This window comes from Dipodomys ordii, unplaced genomic scaffold, assembly GCF_000151885.1.
Source record: "Dipodomys ordii isolate 6190 unplaced genomic scaffold, Dord_2.0 Scaffold104, whole genome shotgun sequence".
NCBI lineage: Eukaryota > Metazoa > Chordata > Mammalia > Rodentia > Heteromyidae > Dipodomys > Dipodomys ordii.
The window spans coordinates 1,090,557-1,105,402 of record NW_012267320.1 but is presented as its reverse complement, the minus strand read 5'-3'; the positions used below and the strand labels follow the sequence as shown (position 1 = coordinate 1,105,402).

General features: G+C 46.1%; 1 protein-coding gene across 1 annotated transcript in view; it reads right to left on the bottom strand.

Annotated features, from left to right (window-relative positions):
- Positions 1-14,846, bottom strand: part of Hlcs (holocarboxylase synthetase (biotin-(proprionyl-CoA-carboxylase (ATP-hydrolysing)) ligase)) — a 161,501-nt gene that overhangs the window by 9,506 nt on the left and 137,149 nt on the right. The gene's annotated exons all lie outside the window — the stretch shown is intronic.

Sequence of the window (14,846 nt, the reverse complement as noted above, 5' to 3'; positions counted from 1 at the left end):
CATTGTAGACTCTGACTTTGCTTTTAAAACTGTTTTGTTTAAAAGAACACAAACAGGCAGAAAGCAGAAAGAATAGCAGGCAGAAAGAATACTGTCACCACTAAACAGGTCACAGTCAATATTAGTGTTTTATTTTTCCAAAATGAAAATCGGGGGAAACCCCACAGAGACAAAATTCATTCCTTATAAGAATTTCCTCCAGCCTCCACTCTCCAAATGTTATTTTTATTGTTGATTTGGTGCTAGGGCTTGAGCCCAGGGCCTCACGCTCTCGCTCGTTTTGTTTTTGCTCAAGGCGAAAGCTCCACCACTTGAACCACAGGTCCACTTCACAGAGTCTCTCCGTCAACCGTCCCCTCCCTCTCCCCAGGCTGGCTTCAAATAATAACCCTCAGATCTCAGCCTCCTGAGTAGCTGGGATTGCAGGCGTGAACTACCAGCACCTGGCTGATTCTCCATATTTGAACTCCATATTCAGTGTTTTTCTTTTTCCTTCACCTTCCCAGTAGTTGCTGATCTAGCACTGTGCTGAGAAGAGGTACTTCCTGGCAGGGAATATCAAACAGCAAAACTCAGGCTTGCCCATCTCTCAGAACAGCTGGCAGACTCTCTTTGGAAAAGCTCCTTTTTTACTTGAGTGTAGGGCAGGGATAGGGCAGAGCTGAATTCAGGCTGAGCAGAGTTTGCAATAACCAGTGCTCCCAGCACTCCTGCAAGGAGACAGAGCCCTGAAGAAAGCTAGCTCTGAGCTATGCTCATGAGCTCCTGCAGGCTCCAGGAACCAGGCACACATGGCTGCAACTCAAATGAGAAGTGGAGAAAAGAAGCGCGCAGCAGGCCCCTGCACCGGGGCTCACACGGCTCTGCTTGCCTGGCCTGGTCTGGCCTGCATACTGGGATGTAGCAGCTACACTTTGGAGGTGGAGCCTGAGGACACCTGACTGGGGGGGGCACCTTCCCAGGACTGAGGGCGGGCCAGCCAGGAGCGGCCCCGCTGCCACTGCACATGAAATACAGCCCACCAGTGTTTCTCTTGGACATCATGAATGACCCATTGAGACGAGGCATGCCTGAAACCTCCGGGCATAAAGCGTCCTCGCTCACGCAGGATGGGCAGAAAAGCCTAAGAAGGATTCTTTGTCCATATAAAGGGTTAACATTCTCTCAGTTTCTCTGGGTAGAGGCAAGAGGGGATGTTCTTTAAATAAACATGTAGACAGTAGAAAGTCAAATGCTACATTGGGTGGGGATGATGGAGAAAGGGGTAGGTGAAAAACCAAACAAGCTTCTAGAACAAAGAGAAGGGAGCAGGCACATTTAAGTGCTAGAGGCTTGGCAGCAGTGAACAGGCAGGGCATATTGATAGAGGAGTGAAGCCAGCCTTTAGGCCAAGCGGAAATGCTGGAGAAGTGTGGGGGGGGGGCATGCTAGTGCTCACTCACACAACCTGAGGCTGCAGGTTCGAGCGTGCATGCTGATAACCACACGGCTCCTGTCAACAGACCTATTTGTAAACTGTCAATTCTGTTTTCCTTAGGAGAAGGAAGGAAAGAAAAAAAGGGGAGAGAGAGGGGAGGGAGGGATGGAGGGAGGGAAGGAAGGAAGGAGGAGAAAGAAACAAACAAACAAAGAGAAAGAGACAGAGCGGAAGGAAGAAAGAGAAAGGGAGAGATGAAGTATGGAGGAAGGGAGAGAGGGAAGGAAGGAAGGAAGGAAGGAAGGAAGGAAGGAAGGAAGGAAGGAAGGAAGGAAGGAAGGAGAGCAAGTAGAGGAAGGAAAGAAGGAAGAAAGGAAAGGGAAAAAGACAAGAAGCAGAGCAGAGGGAAGGAAGGAAAGAGAGCAAGTAGAGAGAGGGGGGAAGGAAGGGAGGTAGGGAAGGAAAGAAGGAAAATATTTGGTAATAATTCCTTGCCTGTGTATTTTCTTTCTTGGTTGGCTAAGGCTGTGGAATAAAAGGCTCTGTGACTGGGACTCATTGCTGTATCAAAGCAGGACTTAAGAAAGTGCTGTCTGAGTTCTCAGGCTGAAACTTCTGGAACCCTGGGAGGCTGGCTCTGTGGACAAGTCAGTCCCGTTACTGAGGACACGGGGTACCCTAGGGTGCTCTGCCAGGAGTAGGCTGATTTTTGCAAGGCCATTAAGATGAAGTTTTTTGTTTTTTGCCAGTCCTGAACTCAAGCTTAAATTCAAGGCCGGCGCACTGTCCCTGAGCTTCTTTTGCTTAGTATTCTACCACTGGAGCCACGCACCACCACTTCCGGCCTTTTCTGTTTGTGGTACTGAGGAACTGAACTCAAGGCTTTGTGCATGCTAGGTGAGCATTCTACCACTAAACAACATTCCCAGCCCAAGATGAAATTTTGATAATCAAGACTAATTTAGGAGGAACCAGAGGAACCCTGATTGAATGAGAATTTAAATGTACACCCAGCCCACAGACTTTGGGAATTTGAAATAGCCCACCTTCACCATGGTTAGGGAAGCAGAAACTTAGAAATGATCTAATTATTCAATACAGGAATGGTAAGCTGAATTGTGGTAAACAACACCAATTGAACAATTTGTAATCAGTCAAATGACAGTTAATGAAGACTGCACAGGAGTATGGAAGAAATGCTTACAATCAAATGCTAAATAAAACACAAGATACCAGGCCAGGGGCATGGCTCAAAGAGTAGAGCACCTGTTGTTCAGGCCCCAGCACTGCCAAACCAACAAAGAAACATGTGATAAATACTTTTGTTCTAGCTATATAAAATGCACAGAAAAAAGGGAGTGAGAAAGATTTGACAAAATGGTGGCTCTATTAGGAATTCTTTCCTTTGTCTTATTTAGATTTTTCTACAATGCCATCGATCATTTTTAATTTAAAATTATTTGAATCTTCTGGCAAAATTATATTTAGATATATTACTTGCAATAATTGTTTATAACTATTTTTAGGAAAAATGCCAAAAAGGTTTGCTTTAGACAGAAACTAACAGCTGTAGTCCTTGTTTTATTATAACTAATGAGCAGGAGACTGTTAATAACAAAGGGAAATTCCTAAAACCAGTTTGTTCATATGAATGTCAGCCTTACAAACGCTATACTTTCTGATTCAGTGCCAATCCTTCTAGAATTGAACCCAAGGAATAGAAACAAGTTAACTCAAGTTCACAAATCTTGTTAGCATTACCGACAAACTGTGAAAGCCCAGAAACAACCTGAACAGTCCACAGTAGAGGGGTGAAAAATGTCACCACCCTGCATGAAAAATGTTCCAGCCACTGGTGAGGGCCCACCGACAACAGCAGGTGCTTGAGTTAGGATGTAAGGCCCTATGCACAGCACGATTCCAATGATGACTTAGAATAACACTGTTTAAAGTGTAATGTGACAAAATATGGAACAAAGTAATATGCCAAAACATTAGCTGCAGTTATTGTGGGGAGAATTACTTGAAAAGAAAATTATAAAGTGGGAAATAAACCACTCAGGTAAGTCCCTTTTCATATTAAAAGTACATCTTTTCCTAGGACTTTTAAAAATATACAGATAGACATTATATAAAAATACATGGATATTCAAGCCCTGATATTGGTGTACACACACATACACGTTTTACCAAGTAAGTTTCTGATGATTAGAAAAATTTTGGAGCTACTAAAATGAGATATTAAATATATAGCTATGGATATTCTTATATTGGTCTTTGCTTTTTTTTTTTTTTTTTCCAATTGCGAGGCTTGAACTCTGGGCCTGGGCACCGTCCCTCAGCTCTTCAGCTCAAGGCTAGCACTCTACCATTTGAGCCACAGCGCCACTTCTAGTTTTCTGGTGGTTTTATTGGACATAAGGATCTCACGGACTTTCCTGCCTGGTCTGGCTTTGAACCAACATACTCAGATCTCAGCCTCCTGAACAGCTAGGATTACAAGTGTGAGCTACCAGCGCCCAGCTGCCTTTTTTTTTTTCCCAAAGGAAGATTTTAAAACAATATCATGGTGTGATTCCCTTGAAGTAAAATTTAAATTTATAGCATCCAGGATATATATTAACAGTGGTAGCAAGCACCCGTGGCTCACGCCTGTAATCCTATCTACTTAGGAGGCTGAGATCTGAGGTTTGAAGCCAGACCAGGTAGGAAAGTCCATGAGACTCTTATCTCTAATTAACTACTCAGAAAAAGCCAGAAGTAGCACTGTGGCTCAAGTGGTAGAGCACTAGCCTTGAGCACAAAGAGGCTCAGGGATAGCACCTAGGCCATGGAGTCAAGCCCGGACCTGCCCTCCCCCTAAACCCCCCCCCCCACCAAAAAAAAAAGTAGAAGTAGAATTACATGACTTCAATTTCTTCTTTAGATTATCTCTTTAATCTCTGGATAGTATGATTCCAAGTGATTTTTATTTCTTTTTTGCTTTTGTCTGAAATCTTGAGTATTTCCATCATTACCACTCACTTTATAATCAGGAAAACCACATTAAGCAGAGATTGGTTTACGGCCCACTTTCCTTCTGAGCCCCCACAGGCTCCCTGGTTGGTGACACCACCTTTTCCTGTCGGGAGAGGACCACCGGCATGGATGACAAGCTCTCCTGGAGCTGCGAGTCATCCCTGCAGACTGGACAGGGCACTGCCATGCAGGTCCCCTGGTTGTGGGGAGGGTTTACCCTGGGCCAGCCTGCCTGGGAAGCTGTGCCCTGGTCCTGTGGAGCCTGGGGAAGAAGGCCCCTCCACAGCCCCACTGTGAGTCTGGCTGGCTGTCCTTGGCATCTCCATTTCCATGCACTTAAGGGCCCAGCTAATGCCTGGTGTTTTGTAACCTGTGGGTACAACCTAGTCCCAAACTGTGCTTTTCTTTGTTGCTTCCTTCTCCTTCTGTTTTTTCTCAGTGATGACAGCCTTGCTCAACTTCCAGTGACATCCACCCTCCAACATCCCTCATCAAGTCTTTCCCAGGCATAAAAGAAACAGAGCCAAGGAGGGAAGGGAAGAGTGTGGGAGCTGAAGATCTCAGTTCAAAGCCAGCTTGGGCAGGAACTCCCTAAGACTCTTATCTCCAATTATATCCAGCAATAAGCTGGAAGTAGAGCTTTTCTGGCTCAAGTGGTAGAGTAGCTGCAAATGCCAATCCTCAGATCTCAGCCTCCTACATAGATAGGATTATAGGTGTTAGCTACTGGTGCCCAGCTGGGTTTTTTCTTGTTTTTCTTTTTCTTCTTTTTGGTCAGTTCTGGGGCTTGAACTCAAGGACTAGGTGGTGTCCCTAAGTTCTTTTGCTCAAGGCTAGTGCCCATCTGGTCCATTTGGGCCACAGCTCCACTTCTGGTCTCATGGACTTTCCTGCCCGGGCTGGCTTTGAACTGCAACTCTCACATATCAGCCTCCTGAGTAGTGAGGATTACAGGTGTTAGCCACCGCATCTTAATTTTTAAAAAAATAACTGAAACAGAGTCATCTTAAATGTCCAAAACTCATACAAGCCACTATATTTGAGGCAAAGTTCATTTACTCTGCCTTGTATATCTACCTAGGTATTTTCCCTGCTCTGTTTCAAACATGTCAAAATTCCTCATCATATTTATATAAAGTAAAGAAGGTGTTTTCTTAGGTACAGGTGTGGGGGGGGGCGGGGGGCTCTACAGATTACTGGGTGGACAAAACAGCTTGAGGGTGAAAAGTGTCTTCCTTCAGAAAGGGATATACCACCTTCCCAGGGGCCTGGCTTGGTCCACACTTCCATCTCAATACTATCACTGCTCCGGGTAGTTACTAGGAAGAATTTCTTTCTTTCCCAGCTGGCTTCCAGCACCTTCTGTCCTGACCATCACCCTTCCTCCTTCCCTCTCAGCTTCTCTCTACAACCCTCCTCGGGCCCCACCCTGCCAGAGCAGCCAATGCGCCATGCTTGCCACCAGGAAGCTTAGCACCAGCTTAGCTCCGCGCTCAACAAGACAAGGGGCTTCTTTCTTCCACGCAGGGCTGTGCCCCGTGATCTGTTGCATTTATGGCCTCCATGAACGAAGCCCGGGTCTCACTCCAATCCTATAGCAGATTTTCATTTGAATGATTATTTTCCATCTTCTCCTTGCCAACTTCACCTTGCCCATCTCTGCTACCCCTGTGAAGCTGGCTTCAGTGCTGGTGGGACATTTTATATTCCACTCCATTACTAAGTCCCTCTCTTGTTTCAGTTTAAACGTGGATTCTCTAGGGCTTCCCTAACAATACAAAGAGCTTCTGTCTTGATTGGCTTCCTTGGTGTATATGGATATCCGGCCAACAGGTCCAGAACAATAGGTGTTCTGACTTTGTTCATTCCTAGAGACCTCCCTCCCGACTCTGGGTCTCTGGGAGATACTATTTTCTTTGTTGGCTTTTCAGAGGTTCCTTCTGGAGCCATCCCCTCCATTTTGGGTGCCCGCCTTCTCCCGGGTAAGGCTCTCCCCCTCTGCTCGGCTGGGCCTGCGGCCTTGGGTCCCGGTGGCTGAGGTGCTGGGCTTCATGGTCCATGGTGCTGGACTCATGGTGGGAAGGGGCACCCTGACCTAGCCCCGTCCTGTCTCCATCCTGCCCTTTACAAGAAAGCTCGTCTTCCTTGTTATTTTTGTGCTTACTGACCTTTTATGCTGCCTGACGTCTTACAATCAATCTCCTTATATACTTGTATGTGCTTTTTTTAATTTAAACTTTTTCTTTTTCTTTTTTTTTAACTTAAAAAACACAGTACCATACTGCCAAAGGTGTGAGGAAACAAGCTCAAATAAGGAAGGGCTCCGAAGGCCGCCTTGCCAACAGAATGCCAGTAAAATCTGAAACCCAGGTTCAGACACACTGGGAAGGTTCCAAAATATAAAACTTAAAGGACGTCTTTATTCCAGTAAATCACTTCCCTGCGAAGACCATCAGGATCCTGGGCTTTAATGGGCCAGGGAGTATCAGAGGAAGGGGTGGGAGGAAAGGATTTGGACTGGTACGAAATTTAATTTAAAAACTATTATGAGAGGTTTCATTTCCCCTCCCCCCCAATCAAATCCATAAATCTTTTCCATGCATTTTCTTTGCTTTGTTTTTTCCCCCCTAAAAAAAAATGGGAAAAAGAAAGTTATCCCAAACCAATGGAGAACGGAGTGCCATTTAAAAAAATAGCAACTATTAATTTACTGGGTCCCTGTTAGTCAAATGCCACATTAGCTCCAGAGAGACTGCAACCCACATTGCTTCCTCAGTGCATAACCAAACCAGGGCAGGGATCATGAGCTACACAAGGCCTGGTGGACCACTTGAGAAGGGACAAGAGGCGTGAGAGTCTGGACAATGACAGCTCCCTTTAATGGGGTGGCCAAGACTGGGCAATCCCTAATTACACCCAGAGATGTAAATACACATGAAAAGAAAGTAGGTAACAATTCTATCTACATACAACATGACATTAGCTCCTTGTAAAGGTGAAACTTATTGGAGTAAAGAAATAACCAAAGAAACCACTAGAATATGGGCTTCTGACCTATCCATAAGCTGTATGTACGTGTGCGCGCATGTGCAGCGCGCACGTCTCACAGGGGGGCAGTGGAGGCTCCACTGCAGGCGCTGGTGGAGCCCGAGGTGGGAACCTGGCAGGCAGGTAGGTGTGTTTGGTAGACACACCCTCCCTACTAGTGAGGGACTGAGGTTTCGGGGAGCCCCTCCTTACGACAGCTATCACAGACAACCCCATGCAAGTATTTTACTGGACACCCGGGGGGGTTACCCGCCTTGGCTCAGCCCAGGGTCCTGAAGACATGGGTCCCCAGTACGCAGCCCTGCAGGGCATGTGGCGCTCAGCTGAGGCTGAGTTTTCCTTCAACTGTCAAGTGGACAGGACCACTGGGTACGGGTGGGACCACCCTAAGGGGAAGGGCAGCGCGTGCAGTCCAGGCAAGACCATTTTACACCAGGCCCACATCCTGCAAGTCTGAGGAGCTGTCGTACATACAAGGACAGTCTGGAGGAGGCCTGGCTTCCCTTTCCCTCGCAAGGCTCTGAAGAACTGAGAACGGATGTGTGAAGGCGCTGAGAAAGCTGAGAAAGCCACCGCTGCCCCACATGCTGTGCACACCTGGCCGCAGGTGCGGAAGCCAGGCTGAGCAGGAGGCGGCTAGCATTCTCTGGGGAGGCACTGCAGGCTGCTTCTGATTTCTTCAGCCCCTCTCCCGCACCCTGACAGGCTGGCAAGTTTGCTTAAGTGTTCATTCCATTTCCAGATTGTAAGATTCACTCAACCCCCTCAAGCTTCTAGAAAACTCTGTGCTACCACTGCACATGCAAAGGCAGTGCATCTCACTGAAGCCATTCTGTGCAGGTCCGCTGTGCTCCGTGCTCTCTGCTTGGTAAAATGTCCTACAGAATGTTCTCAAGGAACTCACGCCACTGTCAGCACGAAGGGGGCACAGCCACCTCCTACACTGTGTGCCAGGCTCCCAGGCCCCGCACAGGAGCAGAGCAAGTGCTGAGTACACCACAGTCAGCAGCGGGGACCGCTGCCACCCAGGTGGCCTTTGGGTACAGACACACTTGGGGACCTACGTATCATGCTGGCCCACCGAATGACCCTCATAAAGCCGAGAACAGAAAGCAGAGCTTAGCGTTCTAACAGTCAAAACCTCTGGGCATGCTTGCTCAAAATGGAAGTGCCTGGACCAGATTCTCATAATGCTTTTTATGATAAGCATTAAAATGCAAAGAGGAAGATGACAGTTCGTAGGGCAGTCCAGATCTGTAAGGGGGGGAGGGACCCTGGGCAAGGTCTGGAAGGGAAGCTCTCCATTACACTTGGAGGTTTTTATATAAAATGGGTGTGTTATTAGAATGATCCTGACATTTAAAAAACTCAAGAGAAACTTGTAGTGAGGATGAATAACTTCTTTGGTAAAGATGAATAATGGGGGGGGGGGGGATCATGTGGCAGAGCTCTGAACTGCCAGTGGTTAGAATTTGCTGTTTTTGTAAGATGCCCTGTTTGAGGTGAGAGGGGGATAATTTTTTTTCTGTTTTTCTTTGGTAGTTCAGACTAGCCTTGAACTTACTATGTAGCCTAGGCTGGTCTTGAACTCATGAGCCTCTGCCTTGGCCTCCTATGTACTGGGATTCTAGAGGTACACAACAACACTCTGCTAGAAACACATTCTTCTTCTGTTCCTGCAGGTTCTGGGGTTTAAACTTAGGGCCTGGGCATTATCCTTGAGTTTAGTTTTTGTTCAACAATAGCACTCTATCATTTAAGCCACAGCCCTACTTCTGGCTTTTTGCTGGCAAATTGGCAATAAGAGTCTCATGGATGTTCCTGCCTAGGCTGGCTTTAACCTCTATCCTCAGGTCTCAGCTTCCTGATTAGCCAGGATTACAGGTGTGAGCCAGGACATCAACTCCGAAAAATGCTCTTTAGGAAAGTTCTATGGGCATGAGAGTCCCTCTCTCTAGCAACTGACTACCCTGATTACCCTGTAAGAAAACCCTCCCCTACTCCACAGGCCCTATAAGGGCTGCTCCTAGACAAGTACTCTCCATATCGTTCACCTAATGTCACAAACAATGAACTCAGCAAGGCAGAGAACTGTAGTCAGAAGTAGTGAACACATGTAGTCCTATTTTTCATAAATATATCTAATTAGCTTAAATTGCATCAAAATAGGAATTCAAGCTTGTTCTATCAGTAAATTAACATTTCCCTTAAAATTCTGTTTATACCTATCAATTAGGAAATGTTAACATAATCTGTCATTAACTTAGTTAAGAGAAATGTTTTCCATAACCATGGCCAGGACTACATAGGACATTTTACTTATTAGTTTCTGAAATTCTGAGAGCAACCATGCTGCAGACAGTCTGGCAAAGATTCACCACACATCCTAACATGACTATTGTCACTCCAAATATTTTCCTGGGCCTTTTTCATAAACATGTTTTAAGATCTTAATCTATTAACTATTCATGTAACCTGCCTTTTACTATAATAGATCTGAGCATTTCTGTGCCTATGATCATTCTATAGGTGGAGTACATACAACAAACATAGCTGTAAATCTTCCTCAGAATGAGTTTTCCACATATCTGATTATTTCTTAAGGGCAGATTACTAGAAGTAATATTCTTTAATATATTTTCCTTTTTCTTTCTTTTTTTGGCACTGGCCCTGGGACTTGAACTCAGGGCATTACACTCTAACTTGACTTATTTTGCTCAAGACTGGTACCCTATCACTTGAGCTACACCACTCCTTCTGGCTTTTTGGTAGACTGGAGATAGGAGTGTCATGAACTTTTTTGCCCTGGTTGACTCTGATTCTCAGATCTCATTATCCTGAGTAGCTAGGATTACAAGCATGGTCATTAGAAGTATTATTCTAATTACTAGAATGGTAATAGGGAGCAAGACTCCTAGTCTTGACACCAAGACTTCTGGTATCTACTACCAAAATGCTTTTCCAAATAACATTTTTCAAAATGTTATCCTCCATCAGGGTTAGAGCCAAGTACAGAAATGGGTTTCATTATACTCTCGGCCATCTTGGGCATTATGATTTCTGTCTATTGACTAGGGCAAAGGTGAGAACACAAAGATGACAAAGCTGGGTTCCATGTGACCTTTATATTAAAGACACAAAGCAATCAAAGGTAACACATGTTCACCAGTCCTTCTCAGGGTGTTCCATTGCTCCTCACTTACAGGGAAGGTTGCAGATGGCAGAATGGTCTCCAGTCTGCCCTGCTAGGATCTGGCAATGAGTGGCACCCGTACTGGAGGAGGGTCAGGGAGTCCATGGCTATCCTACTGCGGAGGGGGGGCGGGGAGCCATGCCCAGCAGCCCATAGGACACACGAGTTTCTGGCAGAGGAGATGGCGTTTGGTGTTCTCCCCAATTTACCAAATCGTGAAATCAGCACAATTTCCTTAAGCCTACTTCTCTCTGTTGATCTGGCACTGCTATGGCTTCTGATTCCTTTTAAGGCCAAGAACTGATGTGTTGGATGATGTGCTTTGAAAACAGAATGACAGGAAATGATAAATGGGGGTGTGCCTCAGTTTGAGCTGGCTTGTACTTACAACGGGTTAAATACCACGTCTCAGACAGAGATTTTGAGGAACATGAATCATAATAAAAAGGAAAAAGAAAGCAATGTATAGACTTGTCCAGAACACAGTCTATACACACTCTGCCATAGTTCACCCAGAAAGTCTTGATGATAAAAATTCAGCGACACACCAATGAGCAAGAACCATGAATAGAACCTGCACATGCACTACTGATGTCAAGCACAGAGAGACCCCCCAGCACATGGAGACCCTTGACCCGGCCTGGCCCGGGCCCGGGGAAGGGAGACCAAGGCAGCACTTGTCTGCACATCTCGTCTTCGCGTGATTCCTAACCACGCAGCTTTCAGCATTTTTGAGAAGCAGATCAGCCAACTGCCAAATTCCTGCTGGGCCAGCCAAGAGGTATGAACCAAAAACGCAAAAAAACACCCACAGTTGTTGTTTTTTTTTTAAAGCAATACATCAAACATAAAAAGAGCTCTTGTGTACTCCTTTTCTGTGGGGCCAGAGAAGAGAGTCATCCACTCTGGGGAGCAGGCAGCTTGACCTCACCTGCAACTTCTCTCTTACCCGGCGGATTTTTCTCACCCCATTAAATATAACCTACCCTAGATGGGTTTTACCGTGTGAGAGAAACAGGGAGTGACGGACAAATAGATGGACAGGCAGGCGCCGGGCCAGGGGCAGGCCTACATACCCTGTAAGATGGTGGTTCTCACAAAGGGTGCCTCGGGGTCCTGTGCACCGTGTTGTTTGCAGAGGCCTGTTGAGGGCCATGCAGAACTAGGTGTCCATGCCCCATCCCCCAAAACATTCTAATTTAAAAGTTAGCATATATTATACAAAAAAGGCATGTTCAGACATGCGTGTAACTGACCAGAGTTGCCCCTCTATTACTTTATTTCCTCCCTCATCCCCTTTAAGAAGCCACAAATGGGCTTCATTACTGTGTTCTCATGCATTCTCACATAAAGTGCATCCACCCCTCACTCTCCCTTAGCTCACCACCCCCCCTCGAGTCCCTGCTCCTGTCCCACACCTGCAAAAGCATTCTTTGCAAAAGGAAAGATAGAACCAGGCACTGGTGGCTTGCTCATACCTGCTGTAATCCCAGCTACTCAAGAGGCTGAGATCTGAGGACTGAGGTTCAAAGTCAGCCCAGGCAGGAAAGTCCTGGGACTCTTATCTTCAATTAACCAGCAAAAAGCTAGAAATGAGGTATGGTTCAAGTAGTAAGAGTGTTAGCTCTCAATGAAAAACCTAAGGGACAGCACCCATGCACTGAGTTCAAGCGAAAAAAAAAAAAAAAGGAAGAAGTATGGGTACAATAAAACAAAAAGGAAGGAAAGAAAGAAGAAAGAAAAATGGCAGATTAGAATGGAGTGACTTTTAACCAGGAAGAGAGTGGTTGGCAGGTGCATGAGAGACAGCAAGACATAAACTCAGCAGGGGTCCCCAAGTCCCTCAGTGCAGCCTGCCAGGGGCCCCTGCTTCAATCACCAGCGGTGGCCTTGCGGCCCCAGGAGCTGAGTCCCTGGAGACAAGCAGCCTTTTCTTCTGTCACATGCAGGAGTGCTTACTCACTTTGGCTTCTGTGTGACAAGGGACAGCTTCAACTGTTCACTGGGGTGGTCAGAACAGAAGTGGCCAGGGAACCCTGGGGAGTAACGGACACTTGACCATCTTGGTTTTGCAGAAATGGTGATCACTGAACTAATGAGGAAGAAGAAAAGGAGGATCACTATCCACTGACCTTATTATGCCAGCCTCATGCGAAGCCTGCCTGTTATTTCAACTACTGTTCAGGACAGTGCTACCAGATGGGAGCTACTACCTACAACCCTCATGTCTAGCTGACTAACTCAGAGAACTGGAGTTTTTCATCCAGGGCCCCACAGCAGTGAGAAGTTCCCACAGAAAAACAACTGTTCCAAAACAACCATTTCAACAGACTCTCTCCCGTTAGAATGGAGGATGTGCCACAAGGGAGGCTCAGGGGGAGGGCTGTGTGTGTTCAGCCAGCTCAGGGGGCCACGGGGGAGGACAGCAGAGGTCTGAAAATTGCTGTCCAGACCTGAACTACACCAGCCACCCCATTTACTTGGCGGGTTGGATGTGGCAAGAGTGAGATGCATGCTGCACACACCTGGGCAGTGTGTAGCAGAAGGGAAAGGCGGAGCTCACAGGCCTGGGGCCACTACTGTCATGGAGGCCGGAGAGGACTATGAGGTTGCCTAGGGAATGAGTCAGACTAGAGTTATAAGGCTTGGGATAAACTTCACTTTGGTCTCTGGCAAAGATACCCCGTTAGTAGTTCAGAAACCAGGGGCCTTCAGTTTCTTTATAGCAACACCAAGCATGGTAACCACAAATTGCCCTGTGCTTCGAAGAAAGAGAATGGATGAGATAGAGAGCAGATAAGGTGAAATGAATGAGCACCCCACCCCCACCACGGCTGCTAAGACTTAACCACGGTGCAGTTACCAAGCATTAGGATGGAGCTCCCCAGGAGGCGCGTGCTTTCACACTTTAATACATTCCAGATGGAAGGGAATGAGGACAGTAACCACCCATAGGTTCTCCAACACAAGCTGCCTGTTATGGTTTGCATGTCTCCCCAAAGTTCTCGTGTTGGAAACTTGATCCTGAATCCATCTGGTGATGGTATTTGGAGGTTGGGCCTTTGGGAGGTGATTAGGATTAGAGGAGGTCAGGCAGGTGGGGCCCCCATGACAGAATTAGTGGCTTTATAAAAAGAGGAGGAGAGACCAAAATGGAAGGCTCTGTCTCACCCCTGGCCACATCTTCTGCCAAGTACCATGCTCTTAGACTTCCCAGTCTCCAAAGCTAATCAGTCTCCACGTTTACTCAGTATTAATTACCCAGTCCCAGGTGTTTCATATAGCAGTGGCAAACAGACTAAGATAGTACAGAAACAGACTTCAGTTTGCGTGCCATATACATTGTGAAACATATTGTCTGAATTTTACAACTGTTTAATGAATCATTGTACTCTTACCTGAAATTAGAAATTTAGGGGACCTACTTTCTTCTTTACAGCTCAATATGTACAACAACAATTCCTTGAGAGACAAATAGTCCAAAACATTCCTTTCATGGAGCAAGGTACAGGTTGTAGCTGGCTGTGGACAAGCTCCACCTCCCTTCTGGAAGCTCCCAGGGCAGGGTCCCTACCATTCCCTTCTCCCCCGGGGCCTGGGATAGCATCCCATGCAGAGCACATGCCCAATAAGTCTAAATAAATGTCACATAAGTGAGCAAATAAATATTCATTAGAAGTTAACCAGATAGTTAATTTAGGTCACTCACTGGAAAAAAGAAAAACAAAGAAGCTAGAGAAGGACTTTATTTTTAATTTCAAAGGTTAATTAGGACAAGGTTTACAAAAATATCTCAGTGGCTTAAGTAAACCGAGATTAAATGGCATTCAGAAGAGCTGCCGCCTGGAACTGTGAAAAACACTATGTGTCACAATATACAGAAAGAAGGAAGGAAGCTGGTGTACCCATTTCATGATTCTAGTGGACTTGCAACATTAACACTCAATCGTTTCAAATAAAATTAACAGCAACAAAAGAAAATAAAGCAGGCATTTAAGAGGCTGGAGGTGTGGCTGAGTGGTAGAATGTCTTCATAGCCAGCACAAAGGCCTGAGTTCAAGCCCTTACTGCCAAAAACATTTTTTCAAAAATACATTCTTCTTTTCTTTTTTTTTTTTTGGGGGGGGGTCCGGTCATGGGGCCTGAACTCTGGGCCTGGGCGCTGTCCCT